Source organism: Lithobates pipiens, unplaced genomic scaffold, assembly GCF_037356315.1.
Source record: "Lithobates pipiens isolate NorthernLeopardFrog02 unplaced genomic scaffold, aLitPip1_a1.2 Scaffold_18, whole genome shotgun sequence".
Lineage (NCBI taxonomy): Eukaryota > Metazoa > Chordata > Amphibia > Anura > Ranidae > Lithobates > Lithobates pipiens.
In genome coordinates, this window is record NW_027507758.1 from 279,511,255 (window position 1) to 279,538,952 (window position 27,698).

General features: G+C 45.3%; 1 long non-coding RNA gene across 1 annotated transcript; it reads right to left on the reverse strand.

Moving 5' to 3' along the window:
- On the reverse strand, window positions 1-26,755 carry LOC143987877 (uncharacterized). The gene is made up of 3 exons (XR_013276714.1): window positions 25,386-26,755; window positions 602-745; window positions 1-198 (listed from the first exon to the last, which is right to left on the reverse strand). It is a non-coding gene; the product is annotated as an uncharacterized LOC143987877 (long non-coding RNA).
- Between the last annotated feature and the right edge of the window lie 943 nt (window positions 26,756-27,698).

Genomic DNA, 27,698 nt, shown 5'->3' on the forward strand with positions numbered 1-27,698 from the left:
TTCATAAAAAATAACATTTTATTTCATTTAAAAACATTTTTTTTTGGCCATACAGTAACAAATTCATAATAAAGTGCATTTGTAAAACAGTCATTTCTAACCACTGCAGTAATTCATACAAACAACATAGTCTTTCTGCTCAATGTTTCATGGACGTAGCCCTCTTCCTCAGGAGCTAACAGACATTGGTTGTGCCATCTAGATAGAGTGACAAAAAATGCTTTCAAATAATCATAATAATATAACATAGTTCCACATATCATGCCACAATTCCTCCCCAGGGACCGTAGTGTGCAATCGATTATTTCCTATGATTCAACTATACATGGCGTGGGATTCCCCCGAGGGGGCTCCCTGCCTCTCTTCTCCTCCTCCTCCTCCTCCTCCAGCCTCCAATTATAATAATCCATTTATTTATTTCATTGTTTTCTTTGATTGGTGTGTACCAAAGGTACTATCTACAGCTATTGCTATTATTTATTTATAAATCTTATATTGAAATAAACGGTATATGTTCTCCTCCCAGGGGGTTCTATCAGGGATTAAACAACACATACCTTGGTTCTAATGGTCTGCCCCCAACTCAAACTGTAGTATTTACCTTTTATATTGTAGCCATATCATGTGATTTTACACATCTAAATCATTCCTGCTGTTGTGATGACATAGGAAGATGATCCACTATCCTGATAGTTGACATAAAACGCTCCTTTCATAGATTAACTCTGGCTTCCTCACATCGAGTCTATAAAGTAATAATAATTTAATTTACACTTACTTTCTATTTCTTAAATTGCCTCTGTACAGGGGCCAATAATAATGATGGTAGTATTATAAAAATAGTAACACTTGTTATAATAATGATACTAATCAATGAGTTTATTATAAAGATAATAACATTCATTTACAAGACTGCTTTTAAACGAAAGCCATGTTAATACTGACCTATCACAGAGACCTGCTAGGAGCAGGTAATGCTTATTATTAGGGATGAGCTTGATGTTCGACTCGAACATACGTTTGACTCGAACATCGGCTGTTCGCACGTTCGGCGAATACCGAACGTTATGGGCCGTTCGCGCCAAATTCGTGTGGCGCTCACAGCCCACAATGCACTGCGCCATCGCAGTGCATTGCTGGCTCATGATTGGCGAAGCATGCACGGTGACCCCGCATGCTTGGCCAATCACAGCGCCGGCAGCGAGGAGAGCCATGATTGGCCACAGGCAGGATGCCTGTGGCCAATCATAACTCAGGCTGTGTATTGCACACCCCACACTATATAAGGCCACCAGCGCGGAGGCCTTGTTTAGTGTGTTGATGTCTGTAGGAGTTAGTGGGTGTTCTCTGTGTACCTTCAACACAGTATACACCGTTCGTTATCGACCGATTTAGCGTTCTTGCTCTTCTGTAATTGAGCGTTTAGCAATCTGCAGGAGTTTGTGGGTGTTGTCTGCGTGCCCTGAGCGCAGTATACACCATTATATCCACCTATATAGCTAGCTATATTGCTCTTCTGTAATAGAGCTTCAGAGTCAGTTGTAGGAGATTGTGCGTGTTGTCTGTGTGCCCTGACCGCAGTATACACCATTATATCCACTTATATAGCTAGCTATATTGCTCTTCTGTAATAGAGCTTGCAGTCAGTTGTAGATTGTGCGTGTTGTCTGCGTGCCCTGACCGCAGTATACACCATTATATCCACCTATATAGCTAGCTACATTGCTCTTCTGTAATAGAGCTTGCAGTTGGTTGTAGGAGATTGTGCGTGTTGTCTGCGTGCCCTGACCGCACTATAAACCTTATATCCACCTATATAGCTAGCTATATTGCTCTTCTGTAATAGAGCTTGCAGTCAGTTGTAGGAGATTGTGCGTGTTGTCTGCGTGCCCTGACCGCACTATACACCATTATATCCACCTATATAGCTAGCTATATTGCTCTTCTGTAATAGAGCTTGCAGTCAGTTGTAGGAGATTGTGCGTGTTGTTTGCGTGCCCTGACCGCACTATACACCATTATATCCACCTATATAGCTAGCTATATTGCTCCTCTGTAATAGAGCTTGCAGTCAGTTGTAGGAGATTGTGCGTGTTATCTGCGTGCCCTGACCGCACTATACACCATTATATCCACCTATATAGCTAGCTATATTGCTCTTCTGTAATAGAGCTTTCAGTCAGCTGTAGGAGATTGTGCGTGTTGTCTGCGTGCCCTGACCGCACTATATACCATTATATCCACCTATATAGCTAGCTATATTGCTCTTCTGTAATAGAGCTTGCAGTCAGTTGTAGGAGATTATGCGTGTTGTCTGCGTGCCCTGACTGCACTATACACCATTATATCCACCTATATAGCTAGCTATATTGCTCTTCTGTAATAGAGCTTGCAGTCAGTTGTAGGAGATTGTGCGTGTTGTCTGCGTGCCCTGACCACAGTATACACTTTATCCACTGTGACCTGGGGACAGGTAGGATGTATAAAGCTCCCTGGGATTAGAAGTTTCTCAGGCACAGATACCAAATCCAGAGATGAAGTGACAAACAGTGCTGTGTTTATTTGTGGTATATACAAGTCCATATACAGGTGCTGTACAGTGCTCCAGAAAACAAAATAAAGGGCAAAGTAGTAAAAACACAAATCCTAGCCGTGTCACGGCTCTAACTATACAATCTGCAGGCCCTCACTACCAGGCTGAACAAGCCTAATGCTTGTCAGTCTCTACAAAAAAACTGCTTAACAGCTTTTACCAACCTTACTCTCTTCACAGACCAACTTTGTGTGAATGTCCCAGGCAGAGAGCAAAGGCTGTCTGCTCAGGTGAGCTTAAATTAGCCTGGGGAAGAGGACCAAGACCCGAAATGGATCATGGATCACAGATTCCTAAACATGTATGAGAGGAGCCTGGGAGAGGTATAAACCCTCAACAAGGAGAGGCAGACAGGCGCGAGCCGATAAAAGAGGGCAAGCAGGCTCTGTGTCTAGAGACAACAGTGTTGGTCGTGGACGCGGTGCATCGTCATCATCAGCACGTGGCCATGGGACACGCTTGTCCTTCTTTTCGGCAGCTGGACGTGTTGAGCCGCATTATGCCGAAGACTTGGCAGAGTGGATGACCAAGCCCTCTTCATCCTCCTCATCCTCTCTCACCCAGGCTCAGGGTACTAGCAAAGCAGCTGCCAACGCATCGTCTTCCCTCGTCTCAATGTCATCATCAGTGACTCCTTCCCTAGACCCACCACGTCCTCCTGAGGAGTCCCCTGAACTCTTTGAGCACAGTATTGAGTACATGCTCCAGGAGGATGGCCAGTGTTTTGTAGGCTCTGATGATGATACTCAGCTAGAGGAAGGCAGTAGCGTGAGCGCAGAGAGAGGGGATGCTCAAGAAGGACAGCAATCTGGCAGTCATGTTCCACAAGCTGCAGCATACTGCCAGGTTTTCTCCAGCGATGAAGAGGGAGGGGATGATGAGGGCACTGACTCCACGTGGGTGCCTGGTAGGAGAGAGGAGGAGGAGGCACATGTCCAACGAGGCAGGATGCCCTCCGGGGGCCAGCTTAGGGGCAGCACACTGACTGAATCACACCGCAGAGCTCCGCCTGTGCAGGGCGCTGCCTCTGCGCGTTATTCTAAAAGTTCTTTAGTGTGGGCCTTTTTTGAGACGAGTGCATCAGATCGCACCGCTGCTATTTGCAACATATGTCTCAAGCGTATCTCGCGTGGCCAAAACATCAGCCGCTTGTGCACCACATGCTTGACCAGACATATGTTGACCTGCCATGCAGCTCGTTGGCAAGCATACCTCAAAGACCCACACCAAAGAACAAAGTGGACTTCTCCTTGCTCCTCATCAGCTGGGATCTCCAACCCCACTAGACCTTCAGTCCTCTCTGAAACCTGCTCTGAGAGGAATGAAGGTGTAGAATTAGGTGTGTCACAGCCAAGTGCTTCCGGGCACTCTGCTAGCAGTACACCCACGTCTGATTATAGCAGGCAAATGTCCCCGCCCCAGCTGCTGGACCGTCGAAAGAAGTTCACTCCCAGCCATCCACATGCCCAGCGGTTGAATGCTAGCTTGGCTAAATTGCTAGCACTTCAACTGCTGCCTTTTCAGTTGGTAGATTCGGCCCCCTTCCGTGAGTTTGTACAATGTGCGGTTCCTCAGTGGCAGGTCCCCAAACGCCACTTTTTCTCACAGAAGGTGATTCCGGCTCTCTACCGGCATGTGGAAGGCAATGTCCTTGCCTCGCTGGACAGGACGCTCAGCGGAAAAGGGGAATATTACCACTGACTCATGGTCCAGCAGGCATGGACAGGGACTTACCTGTCTTTCATGGCCCATTGGGTCACTCTTCTGGTAGCTGGGAAGGATGCAGGACAAGGTGCAGTAGTGTTGGAGGTTGTTCCGCCACCACGCCTCCAAAATGCTACTACTGGTTGTGACACACCTCTCTCCTCCACCCCCTCCTCTTCTTCTTCCTCCATGGCCTCTTCCAGTGCTCTGTCCTCAGAACCAGCGGTCCTCCTTAGGCGTTCAAGGGGCTACGCAAGTACGCAGACAAAACAATGCCCTGCTGTGCTTGCGCTGGTTTGTTTGGGGGACAGGAGCCACACTGGGGCAGATATTTTGTCAGCTCTGCAGGGGCAGGCCGAGAGGTGGTTGACGCCACGCCAGCTTAAGCCAGGAATGGTGGTTTGCGACAATGGCACCAACCTCCTATCCGCCCTCCGACAGGGACAACTGACCCATGTGCCCTGTGTGGCTCACGTCCTTAACCTGGTGGTGCAGCGGTTTTTGGGCAGGTACCCGGGCTTACAGGATGTCCTGAAGCAGGCCAGGAAAGTCTGTGTGCATTTCCGTCAATCATTTAATGCCTGTGCTCGGCTGGCTGAGCTCCAAAAGGAGTTGAACCTGCCCAAGAACCGCCTTATATGTGACATGCCCACCAGGTGGAACTCAACGTTGGCCATGCTGCAGCGGGTGCACACGCAGCAGATGGCCATCAATGAGTACCTGTGCGACTACGGCACCAGGACAGGGCCAGGGGAACTCGCTTTTTTCTCACCACGCCAGTGGGGCATGATCAGGGATGCATGCACTGTCCTGTCACCGTTTGAGGAGGCCACAAGGATGGTGAGCAGTGACAGTGCATGCATCAGTGACACTGTACCTCTTGTCCACCTGTTGGAGCATACGCTGCGTGGAATAATGGACAGGGCACTTGAGGCCGAACAGAGGCAGGAAGAGGAGGACTTCCTTGCCATTTAAGGCCCCCTTTATCCAGACAGTGTTCCTGCTGTCCCACCCATCACACAGGAAGAGGACGAGGAGGAGGAGGAGGAAGAGGAGGATAATTGTGTCAGCATGGAGATGGAGGCATCAGCAGCAGTCTTGTAGGGATGATTTACAGTCCCAAGAAACCCGTGAACTTGTACGTGGCTGGGAGGAGGTAGCTGCGGATCATGTTGTTCTTAGTGACCCAGAGGACTCCGGACCGAATGCCTCAGCTAACCTACGCTGCATGGCCTCCCTGATCCTGCAAAGCCTGTGGAAGGATCCTTGCATTCTTCGGATCAAGGAGAGGGACCATTACTGGCTGGCCACTCTCCTTGATCCACGGTAAAAGGGTAAGGTTGCCGACCTTATCTTGCCATCGCAGAGGGAGCAGAGGATGAGACATCTCCGGGAGGCCTTGCAGAAAGGTCTGTGCAATGCGTTCCCAGAGACTGGGAGGTTACAAACTCCTGGTCCTGGACAACGTGTTTATCATATAAATGTACGCACCGAGGCCAAGATGCCGAGAGCGGTCGATGTTGCGACTCGGCGCAGACCACCCCTGAAGGTGGCATAGAGGGTGGTTGCACCAAGAGGCACAAGCTACCAGTAGGACAGTCACTTGCTAGTAGATCAGCAGGTAGCTTGAGCAGAGCTTGAAAGGTGATGTCCCGTGGGAAGGTCCAGAAGCCATGGTAGCAAGTCCATAAGGCAAAGGCAGAATCCAGGAGACAGGCCAGGGGTCAAACACATTCCAGATCAGAAGACAATTCATACCAGGAACGCTGAGACAGAAGGATAATCCAAGACAAGCCGGGGGTCGAACACAGGAGATAGCAGGTAAGTCCAGATGCAGGCTGAGGGTCAAACACGTTCAGAAAGTGGGAGTCCAAGGTCAAGCCAGAGGTCGGGTCAGGAGAAGATCAGCGAGGTTGATGAGGCCAGCCGGGTCACAACAGGTAATACAGATCACAGGAACAGACGTGGGAATCACCGGAAGCTGAAGACGAACCAGAAGTGTGTTTGGATGACCTCACTTCCTTTATAGGTCAGCGAGGGGTCACACCCTGTGTGTGTGTGTGCTTTAGTTTATTCCTATTGCAAGGTTTTGTTTTTGCATTTAGTTTATTCCTATTGTTTATTCCTATCACAGCTGTGCGCCAGAGCGCTTTACCCATGCGCATCCTATGACAGTGCCCGCCCCCGAGGGGCGGCCTCCAGACGCCCAAGCTAGCCATCAATTCCGGATGTTGCTGATGGAATGTCTTCATTAATTTGGGAGCATGAAGGTTCTTGGGTGGTTCCCAGGAGTTATCTTCTGAAGGATACCCCTTCCATTTTACCAGGTATTATATTTGTCTACCGACTTTCCTGCATCCTAGTAAAGCTTCCACTTCAAATTCATCTTCTCCATCGATCTTGATAGGTGGAGGAGGAGGCACTTCTCTTCCAGGAAAAGGACTAGGAACCAATAGCTTCAAAAGGGGGCATGGAAAACAGGGTGTATTCTGTACGATTCAGGGAGAGCTAGTTCAAAGGCTACAGGATTTATTACCCTTTTGATTTTGAATGGTCCTATGAATCTGGAACCCAGCTTGCGTGTCGGACAAGGAAGTTTAAGATTAGTGGCAGATAGCCAGACTTCCTTACCAATTTTAAAGGTAGGGCTCTCCTTCCTTCCCCTATCATGGTATTTCTTGTAATCATCCTGGGCCTTCTGTATGGTCTCCTGGATCCTTTGGAAATTAGATTGGATGGCGGCTATCCGATCTTGGACCGCAGGAACAGTGGATTCTGGGATGGAGTTGGAGAGGAAAGAAGGGTGAAACCCACAGTTGATCAAAAAGGGAGTCTGGTTGGTAGTTGTATGAATTGAATTATTGTAGGCGAATTCTGCATATGGCAACAGGGCCGACCAATCATTTTGAGATCCTGAACAAAAGCAGTGAAGATACTGCTCAAGGGTTTGGTTTTTCCGTTCAGTTTGCCCGTTACTTTGGGGATGATATGCCGATGACAAACAGATCTTGATTTACAGTATCTTGCAGAGTTCTCTCCAGAATCTAGAGGTGAACTGTGGACCACTATCTGACGTGATACTGCTGGGAACCCCATGGAGCCTGACAACCTCCTTAATAAAGAGATTGGCAGTTTCCAGAGCAGAGGGGGTACCGACCATAGGTAGGAAATGGGCCATCTTTGAAAGATGGTCGACTACTACCAGAATTGTGGTGAAACCTTCCGAGGGCGGTAGCTCCACAATAAAATCCATTGACACGTCTGCCCAAGGCCGGTCAGGAAGGGGCAAAGGCCTTAACAGGCCCCAGGGCTTGATCTTGGGACCCTTGTTACGCTGGCACGGTACACAAGAGGCAATGTAAGTCTGGCAGTCCTGTCTCCAACCTTGCCACCAGAAAGAACGAGAGATCAGTTCCACTGTTTTCTGTGTCCCAAAGTGGCCGGCCAATTTGCGATCATGACAAGTCCTTAGAACTTGAGTCCTAATCTCAAGGGGAACGAAGACCTTGTTTCAGGCCCAAAACAGATTGTCACGTTTTTTAAAGGTAGATAGGACTGGGTCACTGCAATGGACTGAAGCTGTTTTGATGGCCGTAATTAAGTCAGGCTGTGGGAGTAGAAGAAATTTTTGAGGCGACAAGATCGTACTAGGCTCCGTTACCTGGGAGGACTCAGGGAACATGCGCAAGAGCGCATCCGCTTTGTTGTTCTTGAATCCGGGCCGAGATATGGAACTGGAATCTTGAAAAGAATAGCGCCCAATGGGCTTGACGGGGTCTTAAGCGTTTGGCAGTCCGCAGATATTCAAGATTCTTTTGATCTGTGAATATTGTGATGGGATGAGTGGCTCCTTCCAAGAGGTATCTCCACTCCTCCAGACCGAACTTGATGGCCAATAGTTCTCGGTCGCCTACGTCATAATTCCTCTCCGATGGGCTCAGCTTCCGAGATGTGAAAGCCACCGGGTGTAACAAAGCTTTAGGCCCTTGTCGTTGTGAGAGGATGGCTCCTGTGGCTCGGAGGCATCTACTTCCAGTACAAATGGTAGTACTGGATCGGGATGCCATAAAATAGGAGCTGAGGTGAACAAGGTCTTCAGTTTGGTAAAGGCTTCTTGGGCTTCTTGAGACCACTGAACTCGGGTGTGTTGGCGGGTCAGCTGAGTAATGGGGGCGACTATTGAAGAGAACCCGGCGATTAATCTGCGATAGAAGTTAGCGAAGCCTATAAACCTTTGCATGGCTTTCTTATCCCTTGGAGCAGGCCATTCCAAGATTGCCTTGATTTTTTGGGGGTCCATGGAGATGCCCTCGGTAGAAATGACGAATCCTAAGAATTGAACGGTAGTGATCTTAAATTCACATTTCTCTCGCCTTAAGGTACAACCGATGTTGTCGGAGGATCGTGAGGATTTTGCGCACGTGGACCCTGTGGAGTTCAAGAGAAGCAGAGAAAATAAGGATATCATCTAAATATACCACTATAAAATCATCAAGATAGTCTCTGAAGATATAATTTACTAAATGCTGAAATGTGGCCGGGGCATTGCACATGCCAAAGGGTATAACAAGATATTCATAGGGGCCAAATCTCGATCTGAAGGCTGTCTTCCATTCATCCCCAGCATGGATTCTAATGAGATTGTAGGCCCCCCGCAAGTCCAGTTTGGAAAATATTTTGGCAGATCCTAAGCGCTGGAATAACTCAGGGATGAGTGGAAGTGGATAGCAGTTTTTGATTGTGACTTTATTAAAGTTCCCTGTAGTCAACACATGGCCTAAGGGATCCGTCCTTTTTTCCCACGAAGAAAATACCTGCCCCTGCTGGCGAAGAAGATGGGCGAATGAACACCTTTTCAAGATTTTCATCAATGTAGGCTTTAAGAGCCTTTAGTTCAGTCTCGGATAAGGGGAATATTCGTCAAAAAGGGATCTCAGAGCTGGGTAACAGTTCAATGGGGCAGTCATATGGTCTGTGTGGTGGTAGATGGTCAGCCTTCTTTTTATCGAAGACGTCCTTAATATCGGAATAGACCTGAGGAATGTGCTGAAGGTGATTAGTGGTGGGAGCCACGGTCATTCAAGGAGCTGGAATGGAATCAAAACAATGCTGCATACAGTAGGCGGATGTAAGGGACACTTCCTTCTTGTTCCAACTGATCTGGGGATCATGAGCCTGCAACCAAGGAAGTCCCAGGATGATAGGGAACATGGGAGATGATATTAGATCGAAGCGTAGGAGTTCTCTATGGCCAGAGTCTGTAATAGTAAGCAAAGGTAGTGTCTCCTGTGTTACTGGACCTGAGTGTGGCAGAGATCCATCTGCTAAATGGACTAGAAGGTGTGTTGCTTTATTCTGGCTTGGAATGCGTAGTTGCTGTGCAAGGGAGATGTCCAAAAAGCAACTACATGCCTCCGAGTCAATCACGGCTGGGAGTGGGATTTTCTCTTCTGCCAGCTGTAGGGAAACAGAGAGAGTCACATAAGTTTTAGCAGGACCAACACTCTGGTAGTTCATTATACACCGTGGGGGCAACTTACGGGGTCTCACGGGACAGCTGTGAATGAAATGTCCAAGCCCCCCACAGTATAAGCACAGATTGGCTTGGCATCTTCGTTGTTGCTCTTCTGGGGTGAGACGAGGACGGACCAAACCTAGCTGCATGGGCTCCCCTTCCGAAGCCGAGGGACCCAAAGGAACCGGAATGGGCGGATACGGGACAGTGGCCTTAGGAAGCATCCAACTAGGCCGAGGGGCCTGGAGGCGTTCGGAGCGCCGCTCGCACATCCGTCTGTCCACTTTTGTGGCCAACTGGATTAATTCCTCCAGGGAGGCAGGAGTCTCTACTCTGGCCAACTCGTCCTTTAGGTTCTCGGAGAGCCCTAACCGGTATTTGTAACGCAGGGCCGCCTCGTTCCAGCCGGTGTCAGTTGACCACTTGCTAAACTCAGTGGTGTAATCCTCCACCGGTCTCCTCCCCTGTGAGAGAGCATGCAGGGTAGCCTCAGCCGCGGCAGTACGCTGAGGGTCGTCATATAATTGTCCCATGGCCTCAAAGAAGGTGTCCATGGAGTTTAACAAGGGGCTTCTCTGTTCCATAAGGCTATGGGCCCAGGCCTGGAGTTCCTCAGCCAAAAGAGAAATAATAAACCCGACCTTGACGATCTCCGAAGAAAAGGTCCTGGGTTGCAAAGCCAAGTACAAGGAACATGCATTTTTAAAGGCTCTGAATTTCTTTTGGTCGCCTGAAAATCACTCAGGCGTTGGTACTCGTGGTTCGGGTACTGCCATCATCATACCGGGTGGAGGCTGGACATGAGGTGTGGAGGCACCGCTGACTGAGGCTTGCGTAGGATTTGTGGGTGCCGGAGCTGTGGCTAGTCGCTGAAGCCTGCTGTCGATCTGTGCATAGCCATCCTGTAGTTTCTGTACTGCTTCTGTGAGTGCAGAGACTTGCTGGCACAGGACTTCTAATGGAGAACCCACTCTGTTGGCCTCTGTCATGGCTGGTTCGTACTATCATATAAAGGTACTCACCGAGGCCAAGATGCCGAGAGCGGTCTCTGTTGCGACTCGGCGCAGACCACCCCTGAAGGTGGCACAGAGGGTGTTTGCACCAAGAGGCACAAGCTACCAGTAAGACAGTCACTTGCTAGTAGATCAGCAGGTAGCTTGAGCAGAGCTGAAAGGTGATGTCCCGTGGGAAGGTCCAGAAGCAATGGTAGCAAGTCCGTAAGGCAAAGGCAGAATCCAGGAGACAGGCCAGGGGTCAAACACAGTCCAGATCAGAAGACAACATGTACCAGGAACGCTGAGACAGAAGGATAATCCGAGACAAGCCGGGGGTCGAACACAGGAGATAGCAGGTAAGTCCAGATGTAGGCTGAGGGTCAAACACGTTCAGAAAGCGGGAGTCCAAGGTAAAGCCAGAGGTCGGGTCAGGAGAAGATCAGCAAGGTCGATGAGGCAATCCGGGTCACAACGGGTAATACAGATCACAGGAACAGACGTGGGAATCACAGAAAGCTAAAGACAAACCAGCAGTGTGTTTGGATGACCTCACTTCCTTTATAGGTCAGCGAGGGGTCACACCCTGCGTGTGTGTGCTTGTGTGCTTTAGTTTATTCCTATTGCACACAGCTGTGCGCCAGAGCGCTTTACCCATGCGCATCCTATGACAGTGTTGCTGAGGCATCGGTCAGAAGGAGCGGTGGAGAAGGTGGCCGTCTGACCGATGCGTTCAGACAATTTTTTAGTCCGAAGCCCCAAGGTATGATCGGTTCCAGCAACCATCGCCAGCGTCTGATTTACATGGTGCAGGAATACCTAGGGGCAAGGTCAGACTTGGACACCTTTCCCACCGAAAATCCTCTGGCTTACCAGGTCTTGAGGATGGATCACTGGCCAGAGCTTACACAGTATGCAATTGAGCTACTGGCCTGTCCAGCGTTCTTTTGGAACGCACCTTCAGTGCTGCTGGTGGCTTTGTTACCGATCACAGGGTGTGCCTGTCCACCGACTCAGTTGATCCACTGACCTTCATAAAGATGAATCAGTCTTGGATCACCCACAGCTACCAAGCACCTGAAGCTGATGTAACCAAATAATTTTTTTTGGAAATATCACATCCCTTCAAGACTGCCTATGCTGATGCTGAGTGACTGTCCTGTTATGTTGATTGTCTATCCTCTTCCTCCTCCGCTGATATGTTGGAAGAACATTTTTGGTTCTGGGTGATGCCACCAGCTCAATTTTTTTCCAGCCCCTGTCTAACAGGGGCATTTAATTACAATTTTTGATGCAATGCTTTGCAGCAGGGCTCATTCCTGCACTACAACTAGAGTATATGGGAGAGGTTGCAGTGTCGTGGCACCAGCACCAGTGCCTAAGGCCCAATTTTTCAGCCCCTGTTTAACAAGGGCGTTTAATTACAATTTTTCATGCAATGCTTTGCAGCAGGGCTCATTCCTCCACTACAACTAGAGTATATGGGAGCGGTTGCAGTGTCGTGGCACCAGCACCAGTGCCTAAGGCCCAATTTTTCAGCCCCTGTTTAACAGGGGCGTTTAATTACAATTTTTGATGCAATGCTTTGCAGCAGGGCTCATTCCTGCACTACAACTAGAGTATATGGGAGAGGTTGCAGTGTCGTGGCATCAGCACCAGTGCCACCAGCCCAATTTTTCAGCCCCTGTTTAACAGGGGCATTTAATTACAATTTTTGATGCAATGCTTTGCAGCAGGGCTCATTCCTGCACTACAACTAGAGTATATGGGAGAGATTGCAGTGTCGTGGCACCAGCACCAGTGCCACCAGCCCAATTTTTCAGCCCCTGTTTAACAGGGGCATGTAATTACCATTCTTGATATAATATTTCACAGCAGGGCCCGTTCCTGTGCCCACCCAGAGTAACTGTGAGGACTTATACAGTTGTGGCACCAGCACCAAAACCACCAAAGGTCAATTTTTCTACCACTGTTCAACAATGGCATTTAATTACAATTCTTGATATAATCGTTCACAGCAGGGCGCTCCAGCGCCCATCAAGAGTCACTTTGAGGGCTTACAATGTTGTGGCAACACCTTTTTTCGCCATTTCTGCAGAGCATATAGGGCAGGCCCCTACTTTCAAACATCCAACTTACAAACGTCTCCTACTTGCAAATGGAAGGAGACAACAGGAAGTGAGATGAAAAAAGACGGACGGCAAAAAAAATTATACAGGGGTGATAACCCTTCCCTATGTTTTCCAAAAAGCTTAAAAATAGATTTTTTGACTGGAGCTACACTTTAAAAATGTACCAGTTCAAAATTACAAACAGATTCTACTTAACACAACAAATCTACATAGTCCCTGTCTTGTTTGTACCGCCTGTATACTGCTGTTCTGAGTATATAGGGCCTGGGGGCCCCATATCTTTCCTTTTTTTAGTATGGGTACAGGGTTCCCCTTAATATCCGTACAAGACCCAAAGGGGCTGGTAATGGGCAAGGGGGGCTACCCATGCCATTTTTCTCAATGATTTTCATCCATATTGCCAGAACCAGATATTACATTAAAAACGCAAGCAGTTTGAAATGACTTTTTTTCCGTTAAATGTCATTTTGTGCAGGGACTGTTCTAAACACGGGAAACACATGGCACTTCACAGGTATACTATAGACACCCTCCCCCCCCCCCCCCCCGGCACATTATTTAAAGGAATATATCACTTTTTTTCACTTTAATTGTCATTAAAATCAGTGCTCTCGCCAAAACAGCCATTTTTAAAAACATTTTAGGCATTGACCCATGTCCCCTGGGGCAGGAGCCAGGTCCCCAAACCCCTTTTAGGACAGTATCTTGCATATTAGCCATTAAAATTAGCACTTTTTATTTCGAACGTTCGAGTCCCATAGACTTCAATGGGGTTCTAAAGTTCGTACAAATTTTCGGTCCGTTCGAAAGTTCTGGTGCGAACCGAACCGGGGGGGTGTTCGGCTCATCCCTACTCCTAAGTCCAACAGCTGCTGGGTGTCCTCTCCTTACATTAGAGGTTTACAATTCATTCTAGTTTCAAACATATCTAGACAACAATGTCCTAAACTTCTTTTTAGATAAATTATCATTGCCAAATGTAGTTAACCCTGTATATGGAAAAAGCATTGTATTTAGTTGGCAAACGAACAATGTTTACTACGACCGATTACTGTGCCCACGAACATGAAAGTAGCCATTTTAACCACTTAAGGACCGCCGTATTGCCATTGTACGTCATCACAATGGCACAGGCAGGCACAAGCACGTAGATGTACGTGCCTGCCTTCCAGCGGGTGGGGGGTCCGATCGGACCCCCTCCCGCTGGATACGGCGGTCCGTTTCCCTCCAGGAGCGATCCGTGATGAGGGGATGGCCGTTGGTTTCTGGCCACCCCCTCTGGATCGCTCCTGACCAATGACGTACTTCCTCCCACTGTGTATTGTTTACACAGGAAGGAGGAAGTGATGTCATTCTCCTCGGGGCGGTCTTTTTGACCGGACTACGAGGAGAAGACACAAAGTAAGTGCACCAAAACACTACACTGACACATAGGTACACAACCCCCCCCCCGATCGCCCCCCCCCCAGTCACAGTGTCACTGATTGCATTGATCATTTCTTTACTGATCAATGCATTCAGTATCAGTTGTAACAGTTAAAACTGTCAGGGCAGTTAGTGTTAGGTCCAGGGTAGCCCCCTATCACCCCCAATAAAGATTTAACCCCCTGATTGCCCCTAGAGTTAACCCTTTCACCCCCTTTTGCCAGTGTCCCTAAGCGATCATTTTTCTGATCGCTGCATCAGTGTCGCTACTGTCGCTAGGTAGCTAGTTATTTTTTTAGGTTCACCGCCAGGTTTTTATATCGCTAGGTACCCCGATATACTACCCAATAATGGTTTTAACCCCCTGATTGCTCCTAGTTAACCCTTTCATCCCCTTTTGCCAGTGTCACTAAGCGATCATTTTTCTGATCGCTGTATCAGTGTTGCTACTGTCGCTAGGTAGCTAGTTATTTTTTTAGGTTCACCGCCAGGTTTTTATATCGCTAGGTACCCCGATATACTACCCAATAATGGTTTTAACCCCCTGATTGCTCCTAGTTAACCCTTTCACCCCCTTTTGCCAGTGTCACTAAGCGATCATTTTTCTGATCGCTGCATTAGTGTCGCTACTGTCGCTAGGTAGCTAGTTATCTTTTTAGGTTTACCGCCAGGTTTTTATATCGCTAGGTACCCCGATATACTACCCAATAATGGTTTTAACCCCCTGATTGCCCCTAGTTAACCCTTTCACCCCCTTTTGCCAGTGTCACTAAGCAATCATTTTTCTGATCGCTGCATCAGTGTCGCTACTGTCGCTAGGTAGCTAGTTATTTTTTTAGGTTCACCGCCAGGTATTTATAGCGCTAGGTACCCCGATATACTACCCAATAATGGTTTTAACCCCCTGATTGCCCCTAGTTAACCCTTTCACCCCCTTTTGCCAGTGTCACTAAGCGATCATTTTTCTGATCGCTGCATTAGTGTCGCTAGTGTCGCTAGTTTCGCTAGGTAGCTAGTTTTTTTTAGGTTCACCGCCAGGTTTTTATAGCGCTAGGTACCCCGATATACTACCCAATAATGGTTTTAACCCCCTGATTGCCCCTAGTTAACCCTTTCACCCCCTTTTGCCAGTGTCACTAAGCGATCGTTTTTTCTGATCGCTGCATTAGTGTCACTAGTGTCGTTAGGTAGCTAGTTATTTTTTTAGGTTCACCGTTAGGTTTTTATAGCGTTAGGTACCCCCATATACTACCCAATAATGGTTTTAACCCCCTGATTGCCCCTAGTTAACCCTTTCACCAGCGATCACAGTATAAGTGTCACTGGTGACGCTGGTTAGCCAGTTAGTTATTTAGGTTCCCCGTCAGGTTTTTATATAGTGCCAGGGACCCCCATATACTACCTAATAAAAATGTGAACCCCCTGATTGCCCCTAGTTAACCCTTTCACCACTGATCACCGTATAAGTGTTACGGGTGACTCTGGTTAGTTTGCTTTTTATAGCATCGGGGCACCCACCATTTATTACCCAATAAAGGTTTAACCCCCTGATCACCCGGCGGGTGATATCAATTAGGTTTTAGGGTCAGGGTCTGTGTCGCCCCAGGCAGCGCTAGGTTAGTGCCAGTACCGCTAACACCCACACGCAAGCATAAACCTCCTGTAGTGGTATAGAATCTGAACAGATCAATATCTGATCTGATCAGATCTATACTAGCGTCCCCAGCAGTTCAGGGTTCCAAAAAAACGCATTGTTAGCGGGATCAGCCCAGATACCTGCTAGCACCTGCGTTTTGCCCCTCTGCCCAGCCCACTCAAGTGCAGTATCGATCGATCACTGTCACTTACAAAACACTAAACACATAACTGCAGCGATCGCAGAGTCAGGCCTGATCCCTGCGATCGCTAACAGTTTTTTGGTAGCATTTTATATTTAAATCCGGAAGGCAGTGCTTGGTTTTTGGGGTCCCGTACGTGGCTAGGCTCCCAAAAAGTCCCCCACATGTGGTATCCCCGTACTCGGGAGAAGCAGCAGAATTTATTTTGGGGTGTAATTTGACTTATGCCCATAGCATGTGTGAGCAATATATCATTTAGTGACAACTTTGTGCAAAACAAAAAAAGGTTGTAATATTCCCGCAACTTGTGGCAAAATATAAAATATTCCATGGACTCAACATGCCTCTCAGTAAATAGCTTGGGGTGTCTACTTTCCAAAATGGGGGGTTTTGTGCTATTTTGGCATTTTATGGCCTTCTAAACTGTGATAGGTCGTGAGGAGTCAAATCAAAAATTTGCACCCTTAGAAATCCTGAAGGTGGTAATTGGTTTTCGGGGTGCCGTGCGCGACTAGACTCCCAAAAAGTCCCACGCATGTGGTATCCCCATACTCGGGAGAAGTAGCGGAATATATTTTGGGGTGCAATTCCACATATAACCATGGCATGTGTGAGCAATATATCATTTAGTGACAACTTTTTGTAAAAAAAAAATTTTTTTTTATTTTTTGTCATTATTCAATCCCTTGGGACAAAAAAAAAAAATATTCAATGGTCTCAACATGGCCCTCAGCAAATAGCTTGGGGTGTCTACTTTCCAAAATGGGGTCATTTGGGGGGGTTTTGTGCCATCTTGGCATTTTATGGCCTTTAAAACTGTGATAGGTAGTGATAGGTAGTGAGGAGTAAAATAAAAAATGTATGCCCTTAGAAATCCTGAAGGCGGTGCTTGGATTTCGGGGTCCCATACGCGGCTAGGCTCCCAAAAAGTCCCACACATGTGGTATCCCTGTACTCAGGAGAAGCAGCAGAATGTATTTTGGGGTGTCATTTCACATATGCCCATAGCATGTGTGAGCAATATATCATTTAGTGACAACTTTGTGCAAAAAAAAAAAAGTTTGTAATATTCCCGCAACTTGTGGCAAAATATAAAATATTCCATGGACTCAACATGCCTCTCAGTAAATAGCTTGGGGTGTCTACTTTCCAAAATGGGGTCATTTTGGGGGGTTTTGTGCTATTTTGGCATTTTATGGCCTTCTAAACTGTGATAGGTAGTGAGGAGTCAAATCAAAAATTTGCACCCTTAGAAATCCTGAAGGTGGTAATTGGTTTTCGGGGTGCCGTGCGCGACTAGACTCCCAAAAAGTCCCACACATGTGGTATCCCCATACTCGGGAGAAGTAGCGGAATATATTTTGGGGTGCAATTCCACATATAACCATGGCATGTGTGAGCAATATATCATTTAGTGACAACTTTTTGTAAAAATATTTATTTATTTATTTATTTTTTTGTCATTATTCAATCCCTTAGGACAAAAAAAATAAATATTCAATGGGCTCAACATACCCATCAGCAATTTCCTTGGGGTGTCTACTTTCCAAAATGGGGTCATTTGGGGGGGTTTGTACTGCCCTGCCATTTTAGCACCTCAAGAAATGAGATAGGCAGTCATAAATTAAAAGCTGTGTAAATTCCAGAAAATGTACTCTAGTTTGTAGACGCTATAACTTTTGCGCAAACCAAAAAATATACGCTTATTGACATTTTTTTTACTAAAGACATGTGGCTGAATAAATTTTGCCCTCAATGTATGACTAAAATTTTGTTTATTCGATTTTTCTTATAACAAAAAGAAGAAAATATATTTTTTTTTCAACATTTTCGCTCTTTTTCCATTTATATCGCAAAAAATAAAAATCGCAGAGGCAATCAAATACCATCAAAAGAAAGCTCTATTTGTGGGAAGAAAAGGACGCAAATTTTGTTTGGGTGCAATATTGCATGACCGCGCAATTACCAGTTAAAGCAGCGCAGTGCGAAATTGGAAAAAGACCTCTGGTCCTTAAGGTGTTTATTGGTCCGGGGCTGAAGTGGTTAAACTGTACAACAGTAAAGAAAAGGACATGGCGCAGCATGTAAGTAAAATGACGATCGTTATAACTAAGGTATGATTTTAAGTTGGTACATCAGTGGCCTATACTGCTTATAGATTGAGGCCTATATTCGGTCAAGATTAGGAGAGTTTAGCCTGACATTAGGGTTTGTCTTGTGTTGTGTCTTGCAGAGAAATGTATCTATTCAATGACGAGGACTTTTTGCCCATATTCATTGATGTGCACAGGGAGCTGCCCTGTCTGTGGCAGGTAAACCACCCCTTTTATATAAATAAACCAAATAGAAAGGCAGCGCTGGATCAATTGGTGGAATTTGTGAAGCCAGTGATCCCCGCGGCAGACATCCCATATTTGAAGCCCCTAATTGGTGGCATGAGGAGCACTTATAATAGGGAGCACAAGAAGGTCCAGGATTCCCCGAGGTCAGGAGCTGCAGAAGATGACATTTATGTACCCAGGCTGTGGTACTATGACAGACTGCATTTTCTGGCAGGCCAGCACTCTCCAGTCTTCCTTCAAGGCTTCCTTCTCCCCAGCTGAGGTTTCCAACGCCTAACCTGGGCCTTCCAGGCAGCAACATGTGGAGGAGCCCAGCTTGAGCCAGGTATAGAATTCTTCTAAATATTTATGGGTGTCAAATTAATGATGTTAATTTTGATCACTAATTTATGATTTCACAAAGTGTTTTACATATCAATAGACAGTAGTGGCCACAAATTATTGGGACAAGAATGAAAAATGCTGGGGTCAGAATGAGTGTCTTTTCTATTTCTTAACTTTCATTTTACAACAGTCATGAGATGAAAATTGTGTGATTGATGAACCAAAAACTAAAAGTATGTCCCTTTTTCATACACAGGAAAGCCTCAGCCAGGCCTTGGAAAGTGACAGCCAGGAGGGGCCGGGCCCGGTAGCCTGCCTGAATCGCAGGTCCCTCCCCTAGGCCTTCCACAAAAAAGTGCCAGGAAGAGGAGTAATGTGAAGGAGGCAGCAATTGGCCTATTTTTGAAGACTACTGCAGCCCTCAGAACCCCACCTCCCCACAGTGTTCAAGAGGACTTTGCGTACATTACAGCCTGCAAAATGCTGGAAAATGGAGAAGGACCAATGTCTCTTATGTGTGGAAATCATCTTGCAAGCCCTAAATAAGGGGCTGAGGGGCCAACTCACAAGACAAACCCACATTTGTGAATTGAACCATGGCCCTCCTCCTCCTCCAGGTCCTACTCCTCCTCCTGCCACACCTCCAACACCAGAGCCACAGCCTGGAAGGACGCATCTAAGGAAGACCAGAGAATGATGGCCTGGGTTTAGTCTGGTCTGGCAAAAGATGCAGGCTGTTGTAGTACTACAGCATGGAGACAGATATGTCATGTGCTGCTGTTACTGATCTCTTGTAGTCCTGGACCGGATTGGGCTCACTATTATAAGGACTCCTCAGGCCACAAATTTTGACTGTAAAATTATTGATGTCTTCCCTGGGGTACAGAGGCTTCGCAAATTTCACCAGTTTCTCCAACACTGCCTTCCTCTTTATTTTGTTATGACCCAGAATAAATGGATATTTTGTTTTCAGAAATACTTGCCTATGTGTTTTACTTCAAAAAGGACAGTTTGTTTGTGAGTAGGCAGGTATATTTAAAAAATACAAGGTCAAATTAACAAAGGACACCAATACCAGCCAACCTCCTTGAGATTTACAAACACAAGATAATAATGGTGTTGTGGAAAAGTGACATACAAAAAAAAAAACGGAGATCACTATAAAATAATTTTCAAAACAATAAAAACAACAGGAGAGGAACAAAATAACAAAACATTATTAGGGAGATCTGGCTTTAAAAATAAACAAGATTATTCATGAGATCACGAGAAATAATAAAGAAAGAAGTTTGTGAGAACTCTGTGTGAATATGAGCAGCAAAACAACTTAATTCTTCTAGCATTCTAAAGAAGAAGAGAATGTGCTGCATTGAAAGATTTAAAAATGTGCAGTATGACGAATGTGCCATCTCCATTACGAACGGTCGTTTTACCAGACTGAGCGGCTCTGTCTCGTACTTGAATCTGAGCATGCGTTTTTTTTGCGTGTCGGAATTGCATACACGCGGATTTTCCGGCAGAAAAAATTGAGAACATGCTCTCAATCTTTTGCTGGCGGAAATTCGGCCAGCAAAAGTCTGATGAAGCATACACACGGTCGCATTTTCCAACCAAAAGCTTTCATCTGTCTTTTGCTGGCCGAATTTCTGATCGTGTGTACAGGGCTTTAGAAGGAAAACCTGTAATGCCGCATACACACAACCGGACTTTTGGAGGGACTAGGTCCGATGGTCTTTCCGATGGACTTTCGGCAGAGTTCCGATGGACTTTCCGAATGAACGGACTTGGCCACACACAATCACACCAAAGTCCGACGGATTTGAACGTGATGACGTATGACTGGACTAGAATAAGGAAGTTCATAGCCAGTAGCCAATAGCTGCCCTAGCGTCGGTTTTTGTCCGTCGGACTAGCATACACGCGAATGGATTTCTCAGTCTGGCGGAGTTCCGGTGATAGGTAGTGAGGAGTAAAATAAAAAATGTATGCCCTTAGAAATCCTGAAGGCGGTGCTTGGATTTCGGGGTCCCATACGCGGCTAGGCTCCCAAAAAGTCCCACACATGTGGTATCCCTGTACTCAGGAGAAGCAGCAGAATGTATTTTGGGGTGTCATTTCACATATGCCCATAGCATGTGTGAGCAATATATCATTTAGTGACAACTTTGTGCAAAAAAAAAAAAGTTTGTAATATTCCCGCAACTTGTGGCAAAATATAAAATATTCCATGGACTCAACATGCCTCTCAGTAAATAGCTTGGGGTGTCTACTTTCCAAAATGGGGTCATTTTGGGGGGTTTTGTGCTATTTTGGCATTTTATGGCCTTCTAAACTGTGATAGGTAGTGAGGAGTCAAATCAAAAATTTGCACCCTTAGAAATCCTGAAGGTGGTAATTGGTTTTCGGGGTGCCGTGCGCGACTAGACTCCCAAAAAGTCCCACACATGTGGTATCCCCATACTCGGGAGAAGTAGCGGAATATATTTTGGGGTGCAATTCCACATATAACCATGGCATGTGTGAGCAATATATCATTTAGTGACAACTTTTTGTAAAAATATTTATTTATTTATTTATTTTTTTGTCATTATTCAATCCCTTAGGACAAAAAAAATAAATATTCAATGGGCTCAACATACCCATCAGCAATTTCCTTGGGGTGTCTACTTTCCAAAATGGGGTCATTTGGGGGGGTTTGTACTGCCCTGCCATTTTAGCACCTCAAGAAATGAGATAGGCAGTCATAAATTAAAAGCTGTGTAAATTCCAGAAAATGTACTCTAGTTTGTAGACGCTATAACTTTTGCGCAAACCAAAAAATATACGCTTATTGACATTTTTTTTACTAAAGACATGTGGCTGAATAAATTTTGCCCTCAATGTATGACTAAAATTTTGTTTATTCGATTTTTCTTATAACAAAAAGAAGAAAATATATTTTTTTTTCAACATTTTCGCTCTTTTTCCATTTATATCGCAAAAAATAAAAATCGCAGAGGCAATCAAATACCATCAAAAGAAAGCTCTATTTGTGGGAAGAAAAGGACGCAAATTTTGTTTGGGTGCAATATTGCATGACCGCGCAATTACCAGTTAAAGCAGCGCAGTGCGAAATTGGAAAAAGACCTCTGGTCCTTAAGGTGTTTATTGGTCCGGGGCTGAAGTGGTTAAACTGTACAACAGTAAAGAAAAGGACATGGCGCAGCATGTAAGTAAAATGACGATCGTTATAACTAAGGTATGATTTTAAGTTGGTACATCAGTGGCCTATACTGCTTATAGATTGAGGCCTATATTCGGTCAAGATTAGGAGAGTTTAGCCTGACATTAGGGTTTGTCTTGTGTTGTGTCTTGCAGAGAAATGTATCTATTCAATGACGAGGACTTTTTGCCCATATTCATTGATGTGCACAGGGAGCTGCCCTGTCTGTGGCAGGTAAACCACCCCTTTTATATAAATAAACCAAATAGAAAGGCAGCGCTGGATCAATTGGTGGAATTTGTGAAGCCAGTGATCCCCGCGGCAGACATCCCATATTTGAAGCCCCTAATTGGTGGCATGAGGAGCACTTATAATAGGGAGCACAAGAAGGTCCAGGATTCCCCGAGGTCAGGAGCTGCAGAAGATGACATTTATGTACCCAGGCTGTGGTACTATGACAGACTGCATTTTCTGGCAGGCCAGCACTCTCCAGTCTTCCTTCAAGGCTTCCTTCTCCCCAGCTGAGGTTTCCAACGCCTAACCTGGGCCTTCCAGGCAGCAACATGTGGAGGAGCCCAGCTTGAGCCAGGTATAGAATTCTTCTAAATATTTATGGGTGTCAAATTAATGATGTTAATTTTGATCACTAATTTATGATTTCACAAAGTGTTTTACATATCAATAGACAGTAGTGGCCACAAATTATTGGGACAAGAATGAAAAATGCTGGGGTCAGAATGAGTGTCTTTTCTATTTCTTAACTTTCATTTTGCAACAGTCATGAGATGAAAATTGTGTGATTGATGAACCAAAAACTAAAAGTATGTCCCTTTTTCATACACAGGAAAGCCTCAGCCAGGCCTTGGAAAGTGACAGCCAGGAGGGGCCGGGCCCGGTAGCCTGCCTGAATCGCAGGTCCCTCCCCTAGGCCTTCCACAAAAAAGTGCCAGGAAGAGGAGTAATGTGAAGGAGGCAGCAATTGGCCTATTTTTGAAGACTACTGCAGCCCTCAGAACCCCACCTCCCCACAGTGTTCAAGAGGACTTTGCGTACATTACAGCCTGCAAAATGCTGGAAAATGGAGAAGGACCAATGTCTCTTATGTGTGGAAATCATCTTGCAAGCCCTAAATAAGGGGCTGAGGGGCCAACTCACAAGACAAACCCACATTTGTGAATTGAACCATGGCCCTCCTCCTCCTCCAGGTCCTACTCCTCCTCCTGCCACACCTCCAACACCAGAGCCACAGCCTGGAAGGACGCATCTAAGGAAGACCAGAGAATGATGGCCTGGGTTTAGTCTGGTCTGGCAAAAGATGCAGGCTGTTGTAGTACTACAGCATGGAGACAGATATGTCATGTGCTGCTGTTACTGATCTCTTGTAGTCCTGGACCGGATTGGGCTCACTATTATAAGGACTCCTCAGGCCACAAATTTTGACTGTAAAATTATTGATGTCTTCCCTGGGGTACAGAGGCTTCGCAAATTTCACCAGTTTCTCCAACACTGCCTTCCTCTTTATTTTGTTATGACCCAGAATAAATGGATATTTTGTTTTCAGAAATACTTGCCTATGTGTTTTACTTCAAAAAGGACAGTTTGTTTGTGAGTAGGCAGGTATATTTAAAAAATACAAGGTCAAATTAACAAAGGACACCAATACCAGCCAACCTCCTTGAGATTTACAAACACAAGATAATAATGGTGTTGTGGAAAAGTGACATACAAAAAAAAAAACGGAGATCACTATAAAATAATTTTCAAAACAATAAAAACAACAGGAGAGGAACAAAATAACAAAACATTATTAGGGAGATCTGGCTTTAAAAATAAACAAGATTATTCATGAGATCACGAGAAATAATAAAGAAAGAAGTTTGTGAGAACTCTGTGTGAATATGAGCAGCAAAACAACTTAATTCTTCTAGCATTCTAAAGAAGAAGAGAATGTGCTGCATTGAAAGATTTAAAAATGTGCAGTATGACGAATGTGCCATCTCCATTACGAACGGTCGTTTTACCAGACTGAGCGGCTCTGTCTCGTACTTGAATCTGAGCATGCGTTTTTTTTGCGTGTCGGAATTGCATACACGCGGATTTTCCGGCAGAAAAAATTGAGAACATGCTCTCAATCTTTTGCTGGCGGAAATTCGGCCAGCAAAAGTCTGATGAAGCATACACACGGTCGCATTTTCCAACCAAAAGCTTTCATCTGTCTTTTGCTGGCCGAATTTCTGATCGTGTGTACAGGGCTTTAGAAGGAAAACCTGTAATGCCGCATACACACAACCGGACTTTTGGAGGGACTAGGTCCGATGGTCTTTCCGATGGACTTTCGGCAGAGTTCCGATGGACTTTCCGAATGAACGGACTTGGCCACACACAATCACACCAAAGTCCGACGGATTTGAACGTGATGACGTATGACTGGACTAGAATAAGGAAGTTCATAGCCAGTAGCCAATAGCTGCCCTAGCGTCGGTTTTTGTCCGTCGGACTAGCATACACGCGAATGGATTTCTCAGTCTGGCGGAGTTCCGGTGGAAAAATTTAAAACATGTTCTATTTCTAAAGTCTGCCGGATTTTTAGCAAGCAAAGGTCCGATGGAGCCCACACACGATCGAATTGTCCGACGGACTCGTTCCGTCGGACCTTTGCTGTCAAAAAGTCTGGTTGTGTGTACGCGGCATTAGAGTCTGCAAAAGACTTGAGACTGGGGCGGGGTTCACCTTCCAATAGGAAAACAACCCTAAACAAACAGCAAGAGCTACAATGGAATGGATTAGATCAAAGCATATTCATGTGTTAGAATGGCCCAGTCAAAGTCCAGACCTAAATCCAACTGAGAATTTGTGGCAAGACATGAAAATTGCTGTTCACAGACACTCTCCATGCAATTTGACATAGCCTGAGCTATTTTGCAAAGAAGAATGGGCAAAAATTGCAAGGCTGGTAGAGACATAATTAATTATAATTGCAGTGAAAGGTGGTTCTATATAGTGTTAATTCAAGGGGGCTGAATACAAATGCACCCCACACTTTTCACATATTTATTGGTAAAAAAAATTGAAAATCATTTTCCTTCCACTTCACAATTATAAAGAGGGGGGATTTTGGGACTTCAGATGAAGCACATATGTGGTGTGCCTCCATCCCTGGTTCGAGTAAATGAAGAAGGAAAATTGGAACTTAGAATGAGGCTATTGACATTTGTGGAGGTAAATTAGTAAAGGACATGTTTATTAACATAGAAAGATGTATAAAATACATATCAACAATGCAAGACAAATAAAAAGTATTTTATATGTAGCACTTACCCCCATAGGAGCTGCTAATGAATGTATAATCCTGTACTCTGCCTATCAACCCAAAGAACAGACTCAACCCCTTTGGCACACCTGTGTGATAATGTTAGTGTAAGACCCAATGGTAAAGAGAAACACAGTAATAACACACTGTACTGTATATTTACCGTCACCTTGGTACTCGTCACTTCACCAGCTGTAATTATAGATAGAATCTCACACAGGGTATCAATTAACCATCTGAAAGTTTACTGAGGTAAAAGTTTAACACAATTAACAGTGTGATAACTCAGAGACTGTAAATGGCAATATAACAGTCAATATAAATTTGAAACTGTATTCAATGATCACCATAGATAGTGTATGCAAACAGGTGCACAGTTGGACAGGTACCCAATACCAATCAGCAGCTATATTGAGCACCTTCCCACTGAACCATCCGAGTACACACACATATCAATTCTGCAGCACAATGCTATGAACATACAGCACAATACAATATTTTTTGTATCGTATACTCAATGGCTCCCCCTAGGTTGCAATACACTGTTCATTCTGCAAACCAAAGTTGTGCTGTTTTATAGCAAATGCCAAAGTCTCTTGTCTTCTTCCTCTTCAGCTAGCTCAAGGTTATTACACTGCAGTATTTGTAAATTCAACAGGGAAAAACAAGTGGACAGCAGACTGTATGATAGGTGATGTGCTGATAATAGTGTACTTGCAAAACAGAAGGCACTGGTAATACTTTTTCCTTATCAGTGGTAGTGATGCAGCATTAACTTTATAGCACAGCGAAGAGCAACCCTGCAGTTCCGCTGTATGTAGGCTATGGATGAATGAGAATACTTCTGTAGGACTACAAGTCCCACCAACAGTCTGTAACAAAGTAACACGGCAACAGTACACTATATTGATCTGGGCAAGTGCCCACTCACCACAACAGGCCCAGATGCTTGCAAGGTTCCTTTCCTGGTATCTAAGTCCCGATCCAAGCTGGCCCTGTCGCACCGCATCACTTCCTCTGATGGCTGATGTAACTGTAATGCAGGAAACCTCTGAAAATCTTGGATCCTCCCGTCCATCTGCATGCTGGTCCCACTGACTGTGCTCTGAAACTCCTCAGAGGCCAAATGATTCTGCTCTGCGCCTTCCAGGCCGCAGTCTGTCACACACACAGACCTTACTACAGGCAGGCTTTGAATATTCTGAAACACAGACCGATCCTCAGGACAGTTCACAAGGATGCCTCTGAGGCAGGCAATCTGCTCTCCGCTGTAGGCCCCAGACGCTCCCAGCCCTGGGAACACACACAGGCCACCTGCTGTGTGTTGAATGGCGTCTGGAGAGAGAGAAAATTATGCCACACCTGTCTCTTTTTAGTTTTATTTGCTTACCTTATCAGGCTGTTCTGTAGCTTGGCCTTGTGGGTAAGTGAATTGGGCATTGTGGGTCAGTAGTTCCTTGACTGAATTAAACACATGAGTCACTTGAACATTGAACTACATTTCCCTTAATGCTTTGCAGAGCTGTTTCTCAAGAATTGTAAGAAAAGTCCTAACAGCATTAACATCAAAAGGACACTAGAGGGAGCCACTCCCTTACTTAAAGAACATCACATTAACATGATAGCTTGGGTGGCAAAACCCCTGCGATACATATATATATATATATATATATATATATATATATATATATATATATATACACACACACACACACACACACACACACACATACATATGTGTATGTAGCATGTACCTCAAGGATATGTAGAATTATATATAAACTTGGCACCACATGGTGATCAGGAAAAATTGATGGGTAAATTCTATAAATTATATATATATATATATATATATATATATATATATATATATATATATATATATGCACACACACACATCACCTGGGCAGAACATTGCAAAGGAAATAAAGATGATATAAAAGAAGTAAAAACATGATTACTTTGTAGATGATAAGCAGGACTGATTTTGAATACAGGCATATATCTGCATCTTGAATAACCGACGCGTTTCATGTATAAACACTCATCAAGGACGGATGCTCAAGGATATCTATTAAGAATAAGGTTTAATTAATCAAGCATATCACTGGTCATAGCAGGAAAGGGCAAATTTGCCAGTCCTGGATACTTACATAAAGTCAAATACCGTGGAATATGGTGAAGGTGGGGCCAGGGTCACATTTTGTGTTGGTCTATAAAAGGGGTCTCCAAACTTTTCAAACAAAGGGCCAGTTTAATGTCCTTCAGACTCTAGGAGGGCCAGATTGTAGCCAGTAGGGGCAGAAAATATCCCGGACCCG